Source organism: Camelina sativa, chromosome 6 (genome assembly GCF_030686135.1).
Source record: "Camelina sativa cultivar CO46 ecotype springtype chromosome 6, ASM3068613v1".
In the NCBI taxonomy this organism is placed as follows: domain Eukaryota; kingdom Viridiplantae; phylum Streptophyta; class Magnoliopsida; order Brassicales; family Brassicaceae; genus Camelina; species Camelina sativa.
Genome location: NC_141885.1, coordinates 15,959,126 through 15,980,304, shown reverse-complemented (window position 1 = coordinate 15,980,304; position 21,179 = coordinate 15,959,126). Strand labels below are relative to the sequence as shown.

The following is a 21,179-nucleotide window of genomic DNA, read 5'->3' as shown; positions in this document are numbered from 1 at the left end:
TCTATATACGATTATCCTAAAGTATCTTACCTACATATATGATTTATATATATGGCAATCAGATCTTTATTACTCTTCTTATTTCCTCTAATTAGATCTTCCCATATATTGCTAAGACTCGGTGCCAAACAAACAATCGACATTAGTTTACTTTCGAAATATATGCAAAAAAGGAAACCAATATTAGATCTTCCCATATATTGCTAAGACTTGGTTTCAAATTCTGTTTTATTCATTTTTTGGAAATTGTAATATATTGTCACACTGAACGTTAATTACTAGCATATTCTATTATATATGTTTAAACCAATTAATTTTGTTTCAAAACTGTTATTTGGTGAAGATATTTTCAACTTGATCATCAAGATTTTCGCTCTTACTAACCCAAAACTCTCTCAAAATACTATAAATAAGAATCAACATCTAAGCTCACCAAACACGATAAACACTTCCTCTATAGCAAAAGCAAACAAAATTTAATTACTCTAATGACAATTTTTTATTATTTTCGTTTGCAGTACATTTTATCGTCTATAATATTGTTTTGTTAATCTTTGTTATTTTATGATAATTTTTGTTTTTGGTTATAATTTTTATGTTTGAATAGCAATCGAGTTATAAAGATCATGTATCCACCTAATTATGCTTTCTTAATCCTAAAGTTTGTTACTATCAGGGATAAATGGAGGTACTAACCTTTTTCATGTGTCCTATATGAAATGGAACGTTGCTTCTTCATTAAACGTTCCGAACTCAATCATTAATTTAGAAGTTATCACTTGCTACAATGTTTTGCTCCCGCTTGAGAACATATTATCAATCTTTTCTTGAACTAACTTTCAAACTCTGTAATTATATTGATAATCGATGTTAGTAATTGTCCATGTTCATAACAAGATTATATATATTAGAGCAAGTGGTAATATTATTTATAACAAGATTATACATTATAACAAAAACGAGATCAGAGCAAGTGGTAATATTATTTTCTGGCGGAGCATCATTTAGTGGTAGTGGTAATTATAAAGGGTGTTGATTTCTATTTTGGATAATTGGGTTCTTAACGGTGACAGAGATATTATTTATCTACGGTGGTGGTGTCGTGGTGATGGTTTTATTGGTGATGGTACGTGGAAATCATAATAATTCCTTTTATTATAATTTTTGTTTTTGATTGTATATGATTTTTGGAATCATCAGTTCTAAAAACAAGTTTTTTTAATTCAATTACTCCTATGAGATTGAATAAAATAAATGGAAGTGAAAGGATAAGAAGACTTTTTTTCTGGGTATAGTTCTCTAATTGTTGTAGCCATTTTTTATTTAGTTTATTTGATTTCCTATTTTATCTTTAATTTAATATTTCCCCAAAACTAATATAATTAGTAGATATGAAAGTTTCTAATTTTTGTAATTCTATAACATAGAAAATAACTATTTTTAATGATGTTTTTTTATTCAAAGAATGTAGTTTCAAAAAAATATTTTAACATATTTTTCTAATCAAATATTGATAAATTATCTCATTTTATTTTAACTAATAACAATAATAAACGTGCATATGATTTGTTTAAAATAATATTATTCAGCATATATAAAAGAAAATTGTTGATTACAGGTTATAACCAATGATAAAACTAAATATATATAAAAATATAAATGCAACTTAATTTTTCTACATTTTAATTTAATAAATATAGTCTCGCGGTGTACCGCGGATGAATATCTAGTATTATATTATTACTATAATACTTTATGTATTTAAATTAATTTATCATAAATGATGTATAACTCATCAATATTTTTAATAAATACCATAGTATTATTTATATATTTTTAATAAATTATTTATCCTACATAATAGTTTAAAGTTTTTACTAAGTCGAGATCACCACAAGAAATAACGGAGATAACAATTCGCTTTAGGAAGGCTTATAAGGATGAAAAATTGCATCGGTATCAAGAAAGCCAAAATTTGTGGCTAACTATAGGAGACCATAATTCCAAGTTTTCTCATGCGTAAACAAAGCAGAGACGAGCCAAGAATCATATTAAGGTTGTATGATGAGAATGAAGGTTCCTGAGCAAAAGACAAATAATTTTGATGAGGATGAAAAGTTACATCGGTATCAAGAAAGCCAAAATATACTTTGCCCATTAAGGCCCATGGGTATAATGCCCATTTTAAACGGGCTTAAACGGTTCCGGAGCAAAAAATGGGTGCACCTGTTTAAGCCTGTTTATTAACGGGTCTTGATTACTTTTAAACGGGTAATCCGATTGATTTTTCTTCTACAACCACTCAGTTCTTTCACCGGCGCTAAGTGCCGTCTCAGCTCCGGTTATTGATTTTTTGATATTTGGGTTTGTGTAATGTTTGTGTTTTTGATATTTGGGTTTGGTTTGTTTCATTGGTTTTTGTAAAACAATTTTGGAACTTCTCCTCCTTCCTTCTGATTTGATTTCGATCTGAATCTCACGATTTTGTTTCCAGCTCATTCTCACGCTTCCACGGTGGAGAACCATCCCCACACAGCGACGTTTCCGGAGGAGGAGGCGAATCCAGCGGGATCCACCAGTGGTTTGAACCTCAACAAGTTCTTCGAAGATGTTGAATCTATGAAAGAGGAGTTGAAAGAGCTCGATCGGCTCAACGAAACACTTTTGTAATATATAATTTTTTTTTTGTGAAACGTACTATGTAATAAAAATTCATATTTTTTATAAAAAAAAATATTCATATAACTTAAATGGGCCTAATCTGAGTACACGGGCCAAAGTAATTTAAACGGGTTTAAACAAACGGGTATCAAATTTAAACAAGTTTAAGTGGGCATTCAGTTAAACGGGCAGGGCCTAAACGAGCAGGGCTTAAACGGGCCTGGGCCACACGTTTTAACATCACTACCCAAGAACTATACTTCTTGATACTATTGTAAAATTTAGACCATCATTTCACCAAATGTTAAAATCCAATTTAGATCCCTCCCAAAATCAATATTGGATTATATAACTTTTTTTTGGTCAATATAACTTAACTTAACATGAGAAAATGTTAGCATAAGTGAAGTCAACATCACTATTCTTTTCAAAGACAAGAAACATTATATTGTTTTCGAGATTATCTTTTGAAAGCTTATAATGTAAAATAACAAGAACTAGATTTTAACCCGCAGTACATCACGGGATAATATTTTTATAATAAAAAAACTAAATTGTTTAAATATTTTATTTGTTTAGTTTTTTTGTTTAGTGTTTAAGATTGTATAACTGTATTTTGAGTGTTAATTCTAAAATTTGACCACTTGTATACTGCTGACATGACGGAACAACTATTAAGTTTTATTTATAATAATGTTACAATTTGACCGTATTGAATTTTTTATGGCTCTAAAAATTTATATTTTTAGTGTTTTTTAGATTTAACCCGTGAAAGAACTATTTTTATATTATTATATTTTAAAATTTTTAGTATTTTTAAATTTAACCTATAAGTTTAATGTTTTTTTTATTTAACCCGTGAAAAAATTATATCCATAAAAGTTATTATGAAGTATACCGCAGGATAAATTATATTATAAATACTTCTATTTATTAGATTTAATCCATGAAATAATTATTTATATATTTTTTATCACCATCTTAATAAATATTAAAGATTTTAATTGTTCATATCAAACAGTATAGTTACTATTGAATATTAGAGTTTTTAAAAGAAAAAAAATATTATATATATATTTTTAGCATATGTTATTAAGTGTTAGAAATTTCAAAATATATAAATTAGTTTAGGAAATTATAAACCAAATTGGTATAGACATTTTAGAGATTAGCTAGCGACCCATTATAAGGTTAATTGTATTATAAGAAACGACTTCTTAAAAAGCTATTTCACCTTAGCAACTTTTTTTTATAGTAAATATTTAAACCATACATAAAGTTTACTTTCGCCGCCTAACAAAAAAAATTAATACGGGGTTTTGTATTATACATGACACTGATAGCAACTAAAATATGAAATATGGAAGTATGAACTAAACGGCTAAACCCCAAACACGAATTACCAGGTTAGTTAATTATAGGCAGATTAATAAGTGAATTGACATTCAATCACTTGAATTAATAAAGTAGGTTGAAAATATTCTGAAAATACTTTATTGAATAACCAAGTGAACCCTACAAGTTACGCCCAAGTCTCTCGTCACTATGACATAAAAAAACAAAAAACAACAAATTTTATAAATCTCATATAAAGAAAATGATTACATGCTCATATTTATACGTAACTATTCACTTAAAACTCATTTTTCATCTTTCAATTTAAAATTAAGTTTATTAGCTGGTTATTTGTTTGCTTCCGGGATCTCCCCAATGTCACCGACTTGTCCAATGACATCTCCTAAACAAATAAAATAACAATAATATTCAGTGAATATTATCATAATGATAGTTGGATCACATAATAAGCAATAGACTAATAGTAACGGATGACATGATGAAAACAAAGAAATATATACTAACATATGAAACAAAGAAAATATAAGAAGTAACAGATCACATAAGAAGTAGCAAATAATAACATATATAATAACATTGGAGTAGTGATTTTTTTTTGCGTATTTGTTATGAAAAAGTGAGAAATGGATTTGGTGATATTAGCTGCTGTAAACTGAACGTATTTATAGTGTTTAAACTTTAAAGAGATCGTAGGGTTTTTTTTGTGTGAATATGTAGAGATAATCTTGGTGATCAAGTATACAATATCTTCAAAATATTACAATTTTGGAAGTAGTTATAATATATGCTAGTAATATAGTACGCCACTAATTATGAGTGTATGTGTAGTATATCATGTTTCCTTTTCCTATTAAATCTCCATGTTAACATATTGATAAGTCGAAGATTTGATGAGGATATTGTAATTATAGTTAAAATATTAAATTATTTGAAGTACTAAAATAATTTAACATTGAAGTAGTGAATTTGGAGTAGTGAATTTAACATTAAATAATATAAACAGCTAAAATAGAAAGACGGAAGTATGGCTAATATCTTCATCATAAACAATAAATAAACATGAGATTTTTCTGTATGCCTATTTGAGTTGTTAAGAATATTACAGAACAATATTCAGTTTCTAAAGGATATATATACAGAAATAAATGTATTTATTGCTTACAAAGTTATATATTTGCTAAAATTTGATTTTCTTAGTTTGGGTTATCGTGTTTATGAACGTTATCTTCGTCATAAGTATAATTGAGAATGTAATCTTTTGTTTCTCAAAGTCCTTCGATTTACATTCAACTATCATAAAGATGTATTAAAATAAGTTTTGAGCATTTATTCTCGATCTCTTAAATGATGGTGTTATGCTGTGTATGACAATAAACATAAATAAATTTGATCGATTAATATAGTTCCATTAATTTTTTTTTTTTAGTTCCATTAATTGAGTTCGATTAATGGAACTAATAGAGTTCCATTAATTGAGTTAAGTAGAAATGTTATTTTAGGAAAATCTGTAGGGGTTAATTAAGTAGAAATGTTATTTTAGGAAAATGTGTAGGGGTTAATGTTGCAAAAAAACAAATTAAATAAAATAAATTTCAAGGGCATAAACCAAAATGTACTTCAAAAATGTTAATATAGATACTTAGAAAGACATTAAACTTTGTTCTCCAAATTATAAGTTTTTAATTATCTTTATTTATTTCTTATGTACGTGTATCTATAAAAACCCAACCTTACCCACTAATTAAGATATTATTTACATTATGAAAAATATTATTATGTTTCATGTGATTTAGCAACAAATCTAGCTTTCGGATCGATTTAAAAGATCTTAACATGTACTTTTGATTATTATCCAATGCAAGTAAAAGGAAACACCATATAAGAATAACTCAAACAACATAGATATTTTATTAAACGAACATAGATATATGACGAAATAGTAAGAAATTAAGGAAAATGACAAAAAGTTATTCCAAGAACTGGAGTTCAAAAAAGAAACAAACAAAAGACATCCAAGTTTTCATTGATGCTTCTTAGCTAAAGTTGTAGATGGTCCAACAGATATTGATGAGCCATCAGCTCCATGACCAGAGTCGGCCCAAAGGCCAAGCCCATGAAGCATTAGCTTGTGGCATTTTTTATGTCGTGTATTTTATATAGAAGTTTCGGCCTTTTTTTTCAAAAAATGTGTTTAGTCTATTGGTATTTGTTGCAGTTAATGGGAATGAGTTCTTGGGTTCAATTCTTATCAGTTGCAAAACAGACCTTTTAATTTAATTTAATTGTGGCCTTTATTAACTTAGAGCCGGCTATGTCCATGACCATCACCCATCTTTTGACCATCTCTCTTCCAGAATTGCATAAGTTGATTCTTTTCAATTGTGTTTAGGTTCTTTATTCTCTCAGTAAAAGAATTCACAGATGTTGATGTAGCGAAGAAATCATCTGGAATGGGAAGATCAAAATATTTTGACACTTGATCATGTCCCATGTTTGTTTCAATATCATTCACCGCAAAATTAATATCTTGTTTCACATTATTGAGAATGTTCTCATAGTGTAGGATGTTCTCATACTCCAGAAATGGGGTCACATCTACGAGCCTCAGCTGCATAGCACAAAGAGTTGACAGCAATCTGACATTGTTCTGGAGAATCAAGATTATTAAGAATATTGCAGACGTTAATGGCTCCAAAGTTTGATGAACATCTTCAAATCTCATATCATGAGATGGAAAATGTGGTTTGGAGACACTATTTAAATCACAAGATTCATTCAAGATCTTGCAAACAACACAACGGTTGGAAGCCATTCTTCTTTGTTTTCTTTTCTCCCTTAACCCCTAAAAATATTATATTAAAAGATAATCATTAATAACGTTCTAAATATATGTACATATTGTACTTTTATTACTACAATAGGTTTCACCATAGCTTGTGAGTTGTGTGATGAACAAAAATATACCTAAAAATTACATATATAGTCATAAATCTATCTAGCTTAAGATTAGAGGTTTTTAGCAAATCCTACAAAAAATACAATATATCAATACCAGATAAATGTGTAATAAATCATAACAGATTAATTTATAAAAGAGAAAAAAATTCTCGTCAAAGATCTCATATATAGTCGAACATATATAAACCCATTATTGATGTGTCGAGTATTATATAAAAATTGAATGTAATAAAACACGAGTGATATATATGACAACCAATTATCAACCAATAGAAGTATTAAAAAAAAACTAAAAACACACAAAATATTATGTGAAACTATATAAATAATTAGTAGATAAACCGAGATAATGTAATACCTCGATCAGAAATGTTAAAAGAGTCTATATCACAAAAGAAATGAAAAAGTAGTAAATTTGGGAGATGTTTGTAATGATAAAAGTAGTCATAGTTTTATAGTCATGTCATAAAACATGAGTCATGGTTATATCACTGATTTTAGGTAAGAGAGTAATGTCCGTTAAATAAAAGAAATTTGACTTATTTATTTGTAGATCGATGCGAGTAATTTTGTTTCACAATTACTATTAAGTACTAACAATTATAATGTGATATATTTGACTGTGATACTTCTTTTTTGGCAATATAATATTATATTTTGCCATACATTCAAAGTTTATTTTATTTTTGTTTAACTGTCATGCATTAATTCTGTCAATTATTATTCCCTATAATGTATTATACTTTATTTGTAATTAGTTTCAACATAATATGTTATATTATTAGTTTGTCTGCCACAGACAAACTTATCATTTATATTTATTTTATTTTATTTTAGGAAGAATAACAAACGTAATTTTAATTATTCTAAATGTTTATATAAATAAATAATTTTTAATATATATCTTATTATGTAAACTTATGTTTCTTATCTTATTATATAAAACTTATGTTTCATATCTTATTATATAAAACATATAAAACTTTTTATTTTAAGAAAAATATTTTGTTATTTTTGTTAATTATATTAGTACTACTTAAATATATGTTTGATATGATGCACATATTATATTTGATACAAAAATTTTAGTTGTTACTCAATAAGATTGAGTGCGTAAAATTAAAATGTAATATTTTATGATGTGATATATACTTAATTTGTATGTAAGATGGAATGCATGAGGTTCAATTCCGGATTTAAAAACAGTAACCAAATAACATCTAAAAAGATTGTGAGGATTACCACTTAAAATTAAAATGTTATCAAAAGTATTTAATATTTATTTCTTATATATGTTGTATTGAGTATGCAAATAACTATGATTCTAACTAAAAGCTGAAGTTATTTCTAATATGAAATGATTTATAAATAACATTTAGCCATAATTTTTTCAGTTATTGGTTAAATTCAAATTTATCATAAAATTAAATACTCGTACATAGAATTGATCCTAATAGAGGATTAATAGGTAACCTATGCGGAATAAGTACATTCAAACAATCGAATTTATATATGAATACATATATTTAAAGGAGTAGTGTTTGTATTATCATTAGTTTTTAACAGGATGATAATATACTGAAACATATAAAATATTTTAATAGGACGAAGCAAATTTTACTCTCAGTTTTATAAATTTATTTTATAATTACTAGGTATTGAGCCTCCGCGATATCGCGGGGAACTCATTTTAATAAAATAGTTATTACAAAATTTCTTTAATTATTTATCTTTATTAAGTTATTTAATAATAAACTCAAAAAAGAAAAAAAATTGAAACTTTCTTCAAATATTCTTAAAAATAAATTTACCTTCACAATGTAATTAAATAAATAATTAAAACTATAGACATATGATTAAAAACTCTTTAAGATTAAATAAATAATGATTAATACTATAAACATATTATAGGTAATTGCATTTTTAAAATTCAATTTGATGTACTCAAATCCACATATCTAAATAAAAAAGAACATAAAGAAGAGTTGTAATGATAATATGACATTTTATAAAAGAAAATGTTAGACGGTTATAAATATAAACAATCATAACAAAAATATACGATAAAAACAAACCAAAAGTTGCAGTTGTTCGACAAATAACTTTAATTTAACTAAATCATAACAAAAAAATATTTAATTATATTTTAGTATCATAGCCACAACCATAAATATCAAATTTTCCAAAAGTTGCAACGGTTCAGAATAGAAATAGAAAGTTTTAATGGTTCATCAAATAAACTAAATTTTCTGTGGTTTAATTAAAAGGTTGTAATAATTTATTTAAATATATTTTTGGAATTAAAATCTAATAAATAATAATTTATGAAGATTTTATCCGAGTGATGTGATCTTAAATATTAAATATAGCAAATGTTACAATGATTCAATTAAATAGGTTAGAATAATTTAGTTTAATATATTTTAATAAATAAAAGTTCATAATTTTTGAAGAATTAAACTCAGATACTGAATATAATTAAAAATTATTTCTTCTGTCTCTAACAGATTAATGTTTTAATATTTTTTCTTGTTCCTAAAAAATTGATGTTGTACATTAATGTAACATCCGCGAACCAGAATTTGCATTTTTGGTCTGAGTGTCGATCGACACCATGGGTGTGTCGATCGACACCATCATTTCCAATTTCGATTGGTTTGTTTTAATTGTTGTTTGGTTCGGTTTGGTTCAATTGAAAATTCCTAAATTAAGTATATAAGAGGAGAAGCGACGAATTAAGGGTTTGAAGTTGTCTTGTTTTGTCGCCGTTGAGAGAGAAAAAGAGAGAAAAGGAGAGAAAATGTTGGAGAGCCTTTAAAAGTGTTCTTGAGAGATTTTTGTCTTGTTCTTGGTGTTTTGGAGGGATCTGTGGCTGTGGAAGGGAGAGCTGTTATTGGGAACGAAGGAGAAGCTTCCTAAGGTGTTGGTTCCACCGTTTCTTATTCAAATCTTCCTGTAAAAGAGGTGAGTGCTTGACCATGGCTGATCTAAGCCTGAGATCTCTTGTGTTTGGTTGTTCTTTGTCTATTTGTGGTGTTTGCTTGCTTGGGTTTGTTGTTTTAGTGATTCCCATAGGTCCCTGAGGCGATTGAGAGAGTTTGAGACGGTTTTGTGGTGATTTGAAACGGAGGTTCGACGTTCGGATTCGTGCAGATCGCGTCTACAGAGTCAGTGTCGATCGACACCAGTGTGGTGTCGGTCGACACCCTTTTGTGCTAGCGTCGATCAACACCAATCTGGTGTCGGTCGACACCACTTTTAACCGTTTGTGAGTTGCTTGTTTGATGTGTTGATTGTGTTTGTTGGTTCAACTTAAAAATAGAATCTCAGTTGGTTGTGTGTATAGCCTAGTAGATGGAAGGATGACCTCGCTGAGTATTTTTAATAATACTCATGTATCTCAATATGTGTTTGTGGTGCAGGTAAAGGCCAAGTGTGATCATGGAATCAGGGCGATGAGGAGGAGGATGTTCTAGAGGCTTGGTTGATTGTGATCTAGCTATTGTTAGGTTGCTAGAATTGAGTTGATAGAACATCGTTAATGTTGGAATTCTTATAGGTTTATTGGAGTTGTTTTGGTTATCCGTTGTTGTTGATTGTTGCTAGGTTGTTAGTGGGTATGAGACCACTAGTGAATTAAAAAAAAAACGGGAACGGTTATTTCAATTAAAAACCTAAAATAGTTTTTTTACTTTATAATTTTCTCCACATGACATGTTACTGAGGTTTATATTTTTTCTTTCTACCAAAAAGTAATTATAAATTAATTTATAGATAAAACTTTAACTTTTTCTTAATATATGTGAAATGGTCAACACATCAATCTATTAGAGACAGTGGGAGTACAACGATTCATAAAAGAAATCAAAATTACAATATTTCTCACAGTGATGAGAAGTCATTTTTACATCATTGTTAAAATTATGTATGTTGATAAATAATTTATAGAGTAGAGAATGATGTTTAAAGTTGAATTTCAAATTATTGTGATTCATCATATTATGAAGAGATTCAGTTTTTTTAAAGAGATGCAATCATAGAAGTTTCTGTCAAAAAATAAATACGTAAAATATTTGATGAAAATGTATAACAAAAAGATGCAACTGTTATTCACATTTATTCAGATTTATGAAAAAATTTGTGTGAAAAAATCTGTGTTGAATAGAAAGTTTGAAAATTTTGTAAAGGAAAAACAAATATAGAATTTTTTTAAGATGTGTATGTTTAAATTGAAAAGAAATTTTGAAAATTTCACAAAAGATGAACATATGTATATATTTTTAAAGATTTCACAAAAAAAACAAATATATGGATTTCAAAATATGTGAACATTTGAATAGACACAATTGTTTGTAAGAGACACAACTTTACATTCAATAGAAACAATATTTTTAGAGAGACGCAACCATAGAAGTTTCAATCTAAAATTTTTTTATGAAAATGTGTAACAAAAGGAAGCAACTGTTCTTCGTATCTATTCAGATTTATGAAAAATCTTTCTTGAATAGGAAGTTTGAAAATTTTGTAAAAGAAAAACGAATATATAAATTTCTAAAGATGTGTACCTTTGAATTGAAAAGAAAGTTTGAAAATTTCACAAAAGAAGAACATATATATAGATTTTTTAAGATTTCTCAAAAAAGAAATAAATATAGGTTTCTAAAGATGTGAACATTTGAATAGAAACAACTGTTTTCAAGAGATACAACTTTACATTCAACAGACGCAATTTTTTAAAGAGACGCAACCGTAGAAGTTTCTGTCTAAAAAGAAATATATATAATATTTTATGAAAATGTATAACGAAGAGATGCAACTGTTCTTCGCAATTTATTCAGAATTATGAAATTTTTTTGTTGAATAGGAGGTTTGAAAATTTTGTAAAAGAGAAACAAATATATAAATTTCTAAAGATGTGAACCTTTGAATTGAAAAAAAAGTATGAAATTTTCACAAAAGAAGAACATATATATAGATTTCAAAAAATGTGAATATTTGAATAGACACAACTGTTTGCGTTGGATACAACTTTAAATTCAACAGATGTAATGTTTAAAGAGACGCAACCATATAATTTTTTTGTCAAAAAATAAATAAATAAAATATTTTATGAAAAAGTATAACGAAAAGATACAACTGTTCTTCGCATTTGTTCAGATTGCTATTATTATATAGATTAAAAAAGTCAACCAATAATATAGATAAATATATATAACTTAGAAATTGAATATGTATTGAAATTTATAAAACAAAAAATAATATATTACACGTGATAAAATTACAAATATATTAGATTGATTTTCTTATTATTTCTTTTAAATATATAACGGCATGTTATTGTAAATAATATTAACATGTGAGGGTGGATTTTTGAAAACTGATTCAAGCTTTATTACATTTTCTTGAGAATGCTTCTCTATTAAGGTGTTTTTTGGTATTTTAATGTAAATATGTGAGTACTACTAATTTTACTGTAATTAAATTAGACATTAGATTTTATAATACTAATTTTGAAATGTTTATAAAAGTAGATGTTAATAAAATGCACAATTATAAATTTGGAAAATAAAATTATTTTTGAAATATATAATTGTATAAATGTAATTAGTATTAATTAATGAGAGTTATTTGCTAAAATTTGTTTCGAGTTCTCGAGCGATGAGATGCCAGTATTTTTTCAATAGTAATTCTCTATTAATTTAGAGAGGATATATAGTTCGCACCCATACAAAAATTTCTATAATAAAAAGAGAATAAAATGTTATGAGATCTTATCTAACGCAAAGTTTTGATTAAAATCCACAACTTTGTCAAACTTGACACAGGTTTTAGCTACATCAGTAAAATTTGACAATGTACTATATACTATATACTAATGAACTAGATTTTAACTTGCAGTACACCACGGGACAATATTTTTATAACTAAAAACTAAATTATAAAAAATTGTATTTGTTTGTTAATTTTGTTTATTTTGTTTAGTGTTTAAGTTTGTATAATTGTATTTTGATTTTTAATTCTAAAATTTGATCAGCTGTATACCGCAGACACGACGAGACAATTATTTAGTTTTATTTATAATAATGTTACATTTTTACTGTATCGAATTTCTTATGGTTATAAAAATTTAAATTTTAGTACTTTTTAGATTTAACCCGTGAAAGAATTATTCTTATTTTATTATAGTGTTTTTAAGCTTAACCCGTAAGTTTAATATTTTTTAGATTTAACCTGTAAAATAATTATAGCTGTTAAAGTTATTATGCAGTATACTCCAGATTAAATTATATTATAAAAACTCCAATTTATTAGATTCAAACCGTGAAATAGTTATTTTTACATATTTTTTATCACCATATTAATAACCAGTAAAGATATTAATTGTTTATATTAACAATATAGTTATTATTGAATATTAGAATTTTTAAAGGTAAAAAATATTGTATAGATATTTTTTGACATATGTTATTAAATGTAATAAATTTATAAATATATAAATTTTTTTAGGAAATTATAAACCAAATTAGTAAAGGTATTTTAGAAATCTAATTGACTTTGTTTTTTTAATATAATTTTTAAAGATTAAATTTGTAAATATGTATAGTTTAAATGATAAAACACCAAATGTACTACAAAAATATTAACATAGCAAAAAATATTTGTCGAGTAAATGGACCAATATGCACAAAAACTATTAAACTAATATTTAGTTTAATATAAAATTATATATTATTATTTTTACATGTACAGAAATCTAGCAAACAAGGAAAAAACACATCATCATTGTACACTGACATCTACGTTGAATTGTGTAGCAAATATGTTAAATTATATTATCATACCTACCCGTAACAGTGACACTGCTACAAATTCTACGATAGAGTTAAAAGACATCATCATTCTCAAATCTCGATATCTCTATCTCTCGTACAGACACAATCATAGACTATCAAGTCTCAGTCTCAACCAATAATGGATTCCGAGATCGCCGCCGACTATTTTCCGTTGCTCATAATCTACAAGAGTGGCCGCGTCGAGCGACTCATGGGTGAAACCACCGTCCCACCTTCTTCCGACCCACAAAACGGTGTCGTTTCCAAGGACGTTGTTTATTCTCCCGACAACAACCTCTCCGTCCGCATTTACATCCCGGAGAAAGCCGCCGCAGCCGGTGAGAAACTCCCTCTCCTTGTCTACTTCCACGGCGGAGGATTCCTCACTGAAACCGCTTTCTCCCCGACTTACCATACTTTTCTCACGGCGGCTGTCTCTGCCTCGGACTGTGTAGCCGTCTCTGTAGATTACCGGCGTGCACCGGAGCATCCGATTCCGACGCCTTACGATGATTCGTGGACAGCTCTCAAATGGGTTTTCTCTCACATCGCCGGATATGGTCAAGAAGATTGGTTGAGCAAACACGCCGATTTCAGCAAAGTGTTCATGGCCGGAGATAGCGCTGGAGCGAACATAACGCATCACATGGCGATGAAAGCTGCTAAAAAGAAACTCAGTCCCGGTTTGAACGATTCAGGAGTCTCTGGAATCATCTTAGTACATCCTTACTTCTGGTCAAAAACCCCACTCGACGACATGGAAACGACGGATGTAGCAATAAGGACGTGGATCGAGTCGATTTGGACGTTGGCTTGTCCCACAAGTAAAGATGGATTAGATGATCCGTTCATCAACGTGGTGCAATCAGAGTTGGTAGATTTGTCCGGGTTGGGTTGCGGAAGGGTTTTGGTAATGGTGGCTGAGAAAGACAAGTTGGTGAGGCAAGGTTGGGGCTACGGGGGACCGGAGAAGTGGACGTGATGGAGACTAAGGGAGAAGGTCATGTTTTTCATTTGAAGGATCCTAATTCTGAAAAGGCTCATGAACTCGTGCACAGATTCGCAGGGTTTATCAAAGGGAGACAAGTAACTTGGTGGTGGAACTATCATTCGGTGTTTGAGATGTCTCTCCTCGCTCTCTGATTTTTCAGTGATATGCATGGTGCTTACAAGTTACAAGTTTGAATTAAAAAGGTTATTTTCACATTTAATAAAAATTTTGATTTATACAATTATAAAAAGTTACATACATTTTTAAAATAATGGATTAGTAGAGAATTTATTGAACACAGTTGAAAAAGACATGCACATTATTATCATTCATCAAACTAGATTGATACGAATTTGTTAAAAATGGGATAAGATAATTTATTACAAATAACAATAGTTAATTTATAAAAAGTTACGGTTGAAATATCATATTTGATAACATAGTCTGTAATTTGATAAAAAAGCTATACTTTCAAAATTGTAATTTTATAAAATTTCACACTTTAATACATTATGTTGTTAACGTCATAATTTGATTAATTTTTGTATTATAATTTTAAAATTAGTGTAAATTTGATTTAGTTCATATTAGTACGTAGAGTTTAATATTTTAGTATAGTTTAAAATCTGTAATTAAATCATTCAATAATTTTAAATATACATATTAATAATAAGTTAAACTTTTTATAGAGTTTCAATATTAATACTTTATAACTTTTTATAATCCAAACAAAATAATATTTTTAGTTAAATATACAAAACATCCATTTACAAGTAAGTTATTGTCCAAAAAAAAGAAAAAATTACATGTAATTTTAATTATTTATTTTTAATATAAGAAATGATATATTAAATCCGGAAGTAAAATGAATGTTCAAATACGCACACGTAGAAGAGCATGTCTCACCTAGTCAATAACTTGTGCTTTGAATTGTGTTGGTAAATTCCGAGTTCCGTGTACAACAAACTAACAATGACACAAGTCAGTAACTCCAATAGAGTTAAGGTTTCACTATTCTCTCATTCTCAATATAAATCTCTCTCTCACACACACACCATACACTCTCTAGCCTCAATCTTATCATATCTCACCGACCAACCAATCATGGATTCCGAGATCGCCTTCGACTTCTCTCCGGTGCTTAAAATCTTTAAGAGTGGCCGCATCGAGCGACTCATGGGCGAAACCACCGTCCCACCTTCTTCCGACCCACAAAACGGCGTCGTCTCAAAAGACATCGTTCATTCTCCCGACACCAACCTCTCCGTCCGCATTTACCTCCCGGAGAAATCTCTGGCCGCCGATGAGAAACTCCCTCTCCTCGTCTACATCCACGGCGGAGGGTTCATCATCGAAACCGCTTTCTCCCCGACTTACCACAATTTCGTCACGGCGGCTGTCTCTGCTTCAGACTGTGTAGCCGTCTCTGTTGATTACCGGCGTGCGCCGGAGCATCCGATTTCGGTCCCGTTCGATGATTCTTGGACAGCTCTGAAATGGGTATTCACCCATATCGCCGGATCTGGTCAGGAGGATTGGTTAAATAAACACGCTGATTTCAGCAAAGTGATCCTCTCCGGAGACAGCGCCGGAGGGAACATCGTGCATCACATGGCGATGAGAGCTGCGAAAGAGAAACTCACTCCTTGTTTGAAGGATACAGGAATCTCTGGAATCATCTTGGTCCATCCTTACTTCTGGTCAAAGACACCAATCGACGACAAGGACATCAAGGATGCAACGTTGAGGATGAAGATCGATTCGATTTGGAAGATGGCTAGTCCCGATAGCAAAGATGGATCAGATGATCCGTTGATTAACGTGGTGAAGTCAGAGTCGGTGGATCTGTCCGGGTTGGGTTGTGGTAAGGTTTTGGTGATGGTGGCTGAGAAAGATGCGTTGGCGAGGCAAGGTTGGGGTTACGCGGCCAAGCTTGATAAGAGCGGCTGGAAAGGAGAGGTTGAGGTAGTGGAGAGTGAAGGAGAGGAACATGTTTTTCATTTGATGAAACCTACTTGTGATAAGGCTCTTGAAGCCATGCATAAATTCTCAGGGTTTATCAAGGGAGGCAAGTAGCTTTTGTGATCTAGTGAATAATATGGTACTGTTTAGTTGTATCACTCAGTTTCTGTAAATGTTTCAGTGATTATGCATTTGGGCTGCAACAACAACAACAGAATAAACATTTTAAAATTGTTAATATCTAGTAAGAGATGTTTAAGAAACTTCATAATACACAAGATGGTCATTTGTAATGTTATCCACCGTACCCAACTACTGAATAACCTATCTCTCAAGAACAAGCACAAGCCTTCAATGAGTTTCTTGTTTCCTGTATCACTAATCACCTAAAGACTACACCATTCTATGCATCCTAGTCTATCATTAAACGCAAAATGCTCTGAAGAGTAACTTCACTAAACAACTACCATTGAGGATTCCTGATCTAAGAGCATCTTCACTCATTTTGCCAAAGAAAAAAAAAACATCTTCACTCGAAACACACTATTTAAATAATCAAGGTGGACGAAGAAGATTAAAACCTAAGTTCCAATAATACTTCAGCAAAAATTGGATACTCAGTGCTCAAAATCTGAGAGACCGTACACCTAACAAGATAGTGAGCTAAAATATGAAATCATACAAAAATTCTGAGAAAATAAAATGTCAAAGAACAAGAACCTGTTGGGGACGACCACGCAGCATAAACAACACAACGTTCCTAGACATTTGAACAGAATCCAACGGTGATCTTGTTGAGATCTCCTCTCAATATGGCACCGTTCCACACAGACGAGCCGTCCCAGACTGTGACCTCCTGACCAGCCAAACACAAGGTTAGATGCTACCTAAGCATTGACGGCGACCTTCGGTAGCCAACTGGCCTCTGTACTCCCATTTCACCCAATCCGGTGACGACGTCACCTGCGATTTCTGTTTTAAGTGTTTCCGTCGTCGCCAACGCAACTGCTTCCGCGAATCAGATTCGAAGACTTGGATACCACCAAAACTTATACTCATATAGAGATTAGTGATGCGTAGAAAGAAAATACAATACTACACATAGAAATTGTACCAACAACTTAAAATAAAAAAATAAGTTATACACAATTTTTAGAGATGATTGATTAGTATTATTTTTGTCTAAATTGAAGCCACAGCAATTAAAAATTAGATAATTAATATATAATTAACGACTCTCGTCACTCGTGGTTTCACTAATCCGAATCTTTCTCTCTCTAAAATCGTTTTATCAAAAACTCTCTCCGACGAAGAAGAGAACGAAAGAATATTGATCACCCACTCAAAACTCTTCTTTCTTGCAATCCAAGGAAACAGATATGTCTCTCTCCAACATTCCTTTACCACCGAGGGAGAAGAATCCAGCGAGTACGATACAAGAACCACGAGATAGCCTTGAAGATTCCTTTTTCTTGCGATCCAAGGAAACAGAGAAAAAGAGCCCGACGAGTATGAGCCAAAAAACACTGAAGCCGTTTGTTTGTTTCTCCGATAACACAGATGAAGAAGTCTTGAAGCGATATGAATCCTACTTGGATAACCCAAATGACTACGAAGGTGATAACATCCTTATCAACAACACTACAAACATGTTGAGTCCTTCTGGTGCCTTGCTCGAAGGTTAACGTTCTTTCATCACAAACTACGTATACGACATTACGCAGAACCCCTATATTTTTCTCTGAGTACCTTTTTTTACTTCTTGTGTGTCGCAATTGCATGTTCTATTGATTCTGCAGGGAACATTGGTTCACAACAAGATCCTAACCCGACGCAGATGAAGCCTACCTCAAGAGATGTCAAGAACAACAGTAACCAGTCTTACTTGATTGTCGAAGGTTCCAACGTTATTTCTGATGGGCCTGAGATGATGCCTAGCATCTCCATAGATGGTATAGATTTACCTGCATTTTTCGCAGACTCTACCGAAGAAGATCCACAGCTTCCTTACGATAACCTTGAGGATTTAGGAATTCTAGGTAAGTAAAGGCTAATTTATTCCCATTCCCTTGTTCTTGTGGTACTTGTGCCTGTCAATAATTGTATGTTCTTTTTATCGCTTTAGGTGAAGGATCTGGCATAGACACTACTTGCCTTTTCAAAAACAAAAGTAACATTGCTTTTGGTTCGTTTGGAAGCATTGAATCCATGATGAACGCAAAAAGAGAGAGAGAAAAGATTGTGATGATCCCTACACCTACTGTCAACGACGCACCTCAAATGATCCCTGCACCTACTGTCAACGACGCACCTGAAACGATCCCTGCACCTACTGTCAACGACGCACCTCAATGGACCATCAGGAGGAAACTGATTAAGAACGATATTAACCCTTATAACAACAGCCTTATTCTGCAAGAAAGCTCCGTTGATGAGCACATTCGAAGACATATGCCTGTAGCATAATTCCAAAGGATAGTAAGTGATTCAGGAATCATTTTTGACGTATATGACTATGACTTGAGAACAATGCATAAGCGCCTGCGTCTGGGAAGAAGTAGAAACTATGCTCTAACGGATGGTTGGGCGGGAGATTTTATCCGAAGGAGAAGCTTGAATTGGATTTTTATGGGATTCTTCTGCTTCTAGGCTTGTATTTGGCGTCATTTCTCGTTCACCGACACGAAGGAAACCAAGGCGTAAATAGTTCCAAAGATAAACGCATATACCAACTGTGAGAGGAAGTGTTTTGTATATTTTTAGCCACCAATATATATGACATCAAATCATTAAGACTAAAGTACATATATGTGGCTAGATATATATATGTTGAAGTACGAGACGTTCATGTGTGTGTATGAAAGAGCATAATAGTAAACAAGACACAAGCTTTGTTAACGGGGTTCGGATAACCTACATCCCCGGGACCAAGTCCAGAATTCATTAGTTAGAAATAGAACTTCAACAATACCATCAAAAGATCTCTATCTTTTTGATGGGGCGACGCCACACACCTTGTGTGCATCTCTCAAGAATACCCTAAGACGCGCACCTGTCTATGAAACGCTCTCTTGGTATTTATAACAATGGCTCAACCCTAGAGTTAACAATTTTCCTATTCTAAATCGGTAAACTAACATATTTATATAACTCATAAATAGAATTAATCCTAATTCCATAAGTCGGTAGGATTAGTATAGCTTGCACATCAAGCTATCTTCAAGTTTATGCCAACAAAGACCACTTTCTCTATCTCTTTTTTTTTCCTTTTCTTAAATCAATGTCAAGAGTCCGAAAGATATAATATTTTAAAACCCTAAACCGTATGCACTAAAACTCTCAAAGGTAAAGTCATGCGTCCTTCTCAAGGAGGTTCATAACGTCAAGCTGATAGTTAAGCTTAGCCAAATCAATGGGATTTTTGTCATCCATGTTTTGCAGGGTTCTACAAACAAAAGCAGCCACATCAAACACCGAGTCATATATACAGAAACAATTTAAAGTTGTTTAAAACAGAGTTTTGTTTTGGTTGCAAACTTACTCTGCAGAACCCTAACACTTTTTCCTCCCACAATTAGCAGCATAGTGCAACGGTGTGTTCTTGTTTTTGTCAACCGCGTTGAGATTTGCTCCAGCTTCCAGAAGAACTTTAGCACATTTCACCTAGAGACAGATTCAACCAATGTAAGTTGGGTTAAACACCACATGCAAGGGAGATAGATTTGACATACCTTGCCATACGAGCAAGCCAAATACAGTGCTGTCCTTCCCTCGGAGTCGTCTTCATCTTTGTTCGCAGTAGCCAATGCAGTTTTCAGACCCTGATTGGTTCAAAAACCCGATGCAAAATGAGTTTACAAACAGAACAGAGACATTAACAGAGTAGGAACCAGTTTTACCTCCACATCACCGGAAGTATAGCAGTCTTATGAACATTACCCATTGCTTCATTAAGCCTTTTGAACACACTTTCTCCATCAAGAACAACTCTAACACGTTTCATCTAGGAAACAAACACAACCAGGATAAGTTAGGTTTCTATAAACCACATGTATGGTCAGATAGATTGGCATACCTTTTCATAGTCACATATAATCTGCAACGCTTTCCTTCTTTGGAAGACTTCTTCGTCTTCATTACCACCGTAGTTGGTTAACAAATTCGCTGCTTAATGCTTATGTTATTAAAGCCATATATTGGTATTTATCAAATTCTTTAAAATAACATGAAAACATGAACGGTTGAAAATTAATTTATTTATCGGTCAAAGTTTTCATGAAACAAAACGATTGCTAGTTTTCTTTAGTGCTCCGCCAAGAAAATGCTGAAAATGTATGTCGTTTAGAAAATACAAATACATATATCTTGTTCTTCTTCTTGATATATGTGAGATAACCGATTTTTAAACCAATAATACA

General features: G+C 31.0%; 1 long non-coding RNA gene and 4 pseudogenes across 2 annotated transcripts; 4 read left to right on the top strand and 1 right to left on the bottom strand.

Moving 5' to 3' along the window:
* The first annotated feature begins 2,228 nt into the window (after positions 1 to 2,228).
* On the top strand, positions 2,229 to 2,745 carry LOC147942648 (uncharacterized). Its single transcript, XR_015559098.1, has 2 exons — positions 2,229 to 2,364; positions 2,495 to 2,745. It is a non-coding gene; the product is annotated as an uncharacterized LOC147942648 (long non-coding RNA).
* A 3,292-nt stretch (positions 2,746 to 6,037) lies between these two features.
* On the bottom strand, positions 6,038 to 6,844 carry LOC147942647 (LOB domain-containing protein 32-like; annotated as a pseudogene).
* Positions 6,845 to 13,868: 7,024 nt separating this feature from the next.
* Positions 13,869 to 15,025, top strand: LOC104791086 (putative carboxylesterase 13; annotated as a pseudogene).
* Positions 15,026 to 15,751: 726 nt separating this feature from the next.
* Positions 15,752 to 17,001, top strand: LOC104791085 (putative carboxylesterase 12 pseudogene; annotated as a pseudogene). Its single transcript, XR_015559097.1, has one exon. The product of XR_015559097.1 is annotated as a putative carboxylesterase 12 pseudogene (transcript).
* A 1,115-nt stretch (positions 17,002 to 18,116) lies between these two features.
* Positions 18,117 to 19,410, top strand: LOC104698969 (B3 domain-containing protein At4g02870 pseudogene; annotated as a pseudogene).
* Positions 19,411 to 21,179: the final 1,769 nt, after the last annotated feature.